We start from the raw sequence: 3,504 nt of genomic DNA, 5'->3' as shown, positions 1-3,504 counted from the left end.
TTAAATCACTTTAATGAACATTATAAATACAAATTTAAAGAAATCAATTTAATAAATTATAGAACACAATAAGAAATGAATTTATTCTCTGTTTCATACATCTGTGTTAGATTATATCAGTTTGATATAATGAAAATGTCAATAATAAAGTTTGAATATAAACATTCCCAAATTAATTGATAAGAGCTATAACAATTTCAAAGAATTATATTGGCTAAAAATATGTAAATCACAACAATTTATAGTGACCTACAGTTTCAAAAAATGGCAAGGTAAAATGGGATGTCTTGTGTGTGTTGTATATTGTCTGCAAGATGAGAGAGAGGCTGCCAATGATGGTTGTAGAGAAAGACTGATGGGGCAACAAAAACAGATTTTTGATGACGATTAAACAGATAGTTCAATTTTTTGTAGCCTTGAATTTTTTTTCTTCAGTTTAATAAAATTATTTTATTGTAGTCTATCTGCTTGCTGCAGAGAAAGCATAGTGTTTAAACAACATGTCCTGTGTTACTGTCTAATGGTGTGCGTTTTTTTTTGCATCTTTTTCCAGTTGTTGGATTTTCAAGTTAACTTTCAGGTTTGTTAACTTTTCAGCTATATTCCTTTTTGTGTGGAGGTAGAGCTTGTACACAGTCTTCATCTTCTTTGCATTAGAAACAGAAACAATGATTTGATGGGGTACTATTGGCATTTTGTTGTAATGACTCAATATTCAGTCTGTCACACGTGGTCCCAGTCTACAGTATCCTGCAGACAATCATATTTGCAAAATAAATAATGTGAGCACCTCAACACACAAGTGGGCCTTCAAATCTAATGTGCAAACAGTGATTTCTGTATACCTAGACTCACCTGTGAACATACAGGCACATTATTCTGAAATGTAGATGGTTATCTGAAATCAAGATTTAAACTCTGTTAATGAATGCTTTGAACTCTTTAAGACATTTACACAGCACTGCATTGTAATATATTTGATATAAAATAAAAACAAGTAATGTAGGTTTAACATTTTTATACAAGATATTTTAATAACTTTTCCTTGCTTACTGTTTGAATAAATTTAAGCAAAGATTAATATAAAGTATTATTGTATTTATTTGTATTAAAATAGGCTATATGAATATATTTGAACGCTTTACGCTTCTGCATGCATTGAGTCATTTAGGAAATTCTTGCCAATCTTTCCCTCTGGTTTTGATATTTGCAGTGGTAGATTCACAGTTTGTTCATTTGAGGATTAAATTCTTTGCACGTTTTGCAGAAGATGCCTTAAAGCATCAATACATTGTGTGTCATCCGCCATTAAACACATAATAAGAAGAAGAGCACCAATCACCGATCTCTTTCCTTAGTGGATTGATTTGATCAAAGCTTGACTTGCAGCATTGCTGAATATTAGTGTAAACATGCAATTATCTGAACTAGGTGAACCTGACTCAAATTAGTCAGATCCCATGATCTTCAATTTACCATTATGGAACCGAATTAAGCGTGACTGATGAGTTCGGTTCATTCAAGTCAGGTGTTGGCTTTAATCGCCGCATTTCTTAGCGGACTTTTATGTAACAACCCTCTGATCGGCATATGCCTTTGAACTGCAAATAATACTTTTTAACCATGACAACATGCTAAGGGTAAGATTAGAAAAGGAACCCAACAGTTCAGTACAATCAGCGGCAAACACTTTTATCTTTTCCAACCTCAGGCCTAAAGCTTGAGAGTACAGAAACTCCAGCAGCTCTGTTTGTCTGCATCTTTCTTAAGGGCTTTTCCTTTTCTGCCCCTCTCTACTGTACAGGGCCTGGGAACTGACCTGGATTTATTAAGAATTTACAGTTTTGAAACTTCTTAAGTTCATCTTCAATTCCTGCTTCCCATCTGTGGGTGGATGAAAGACGAGCTTCTAAATTCCCAATGGTTTTACATGGTATTAAGATGTTAACAGCTGGAGTATCATCCTGCACTTTTTAAAACAATCTGCTTTACTTAACCAAGAATGCAGTACAGTACTTCTGTGACTGTTCGAGTAGCACGGGGTGTTGTTCTGATGGAATTGTGTGCTGTAATCTCAAGCAATGGTTAAGTTTGACAATGAGATTAAAAGTTAATGTGATAACCTCGGAGGTTACACTTACAGGAAGGTTTGGCAAGCTTAAGAAAATTCAAACTTGCATTAAGAAACCTACTCTCAGCTGGGACAGCACCACTCCTCCATATGTGATTGGGCAAAATTCAATCACTGGAAGCTATATTTGGGATTTTGCAATCTGGTATCATGTATTATGTACAAGGTATTTTGTGAATATTAGAGCATTTTATACAAATTAAGGTCAGCTTGAAGTGGTCACAGACCCATATGAGCATAAAAATATATCCTATATCATATATAACAGAGCACTTGCATTTTACACCTAATACTTCTGTAGATAATCAATAATCAGATAGTAAATGCTATTGCTGTGTGCTATTGCACACAGAGAAACATAACAGGTATGCACAGGGCTGGAAATGAAGGGGGAAGAATACAGGGGGAACTTAGAACTGGGAGGGAATTTAAAGTAGGGACGGAGTTCCAGTTCAAAATGTTAATGATTTTTCTTTTATTAACATGATAGCCTCCAAACACTAATCAAATTAGATACGAAAATATGGTACCCACATTTAAAGTGAAAAAACTATGGTTCCCAGTGTATCTTGGTCATTTCCACCACTGGGTATATATGAGTAAAAAGCAGCTTATTCAACGTAATGAATGATGCAATTTACAAGAGGAAAAATGTGTTGTCATGTGCAATATGCATACACAGCAAATGAATCCATAAAACTGTCCGAAAAAAGTCAGAAGACCATCCTGAAAAGCCTGTGGGTATGAGAAAGCTCTCAAAATGTTTTACTTAATAGTTATAGTAGTTATAACTAGTATCTAGTAGTTCTATTTTACCTTACTGTAAAATAATTTAATTTACACATTTTGCTGACTAGTTTATTTATTTTTCATATTTTTGAATAGTAGTAGCATTAAAGCTATGGAATAGTACATTGTGACTAAAGCCTAAAATAAATCAAAACTACGTGTTGGCCATTCCACTCTCAGTAGTACTCCTGCTCCATTTTCAGTGTTGGCTTCACCCTGACTCTCTGAAGAATAATTGAATCTCATCTCTTATTAGTTGCCATGAGTTTGCAGGGTGAGTTACTCTTTCACTCTCTGTCCCTCTGCACAAGCTCCTAATGACTCCCCTGTGCGTTTTAATGGGCATCTGGAGGAGCAGAAATGTCCTCATTCGTTGCCTAGAGAACCTGCAGTGACTTCTTCACAGAAGGTGAATTTGCCACAGTCCCGCATCTCTGATTCTGCCTGTTAAAGAAAGGGCGGAGGAAAACTTGTGCTGGATTTGAACATCAAGTCAGTATAATGTAAATAATCTTCACTACCTGCTCTGTGGCCATCTGCTTTGTCTTATTAAAGCTGTAGCTTCTGACATCAGCGTGAATAAT

This window comes from Triplophysa dalaica, chromosome 23, assembly GCF_015846415.1.
Source record: "Triplophysa dalaica isolate WHDGS20190420 chromosome 23, ASM1584641v1, whole genome shotgun sequence".
Classification (NCBI taxonomy): domain Eukaryota; kingdom Metazoa; phylum Chordata; class Actinopteri; order Cypriniformes; family Nemacheilidae; genus Triplophysa; species Triplophysa dalaica.
This window is presented reverse-complemented; position numbering follows the sequence as displayed.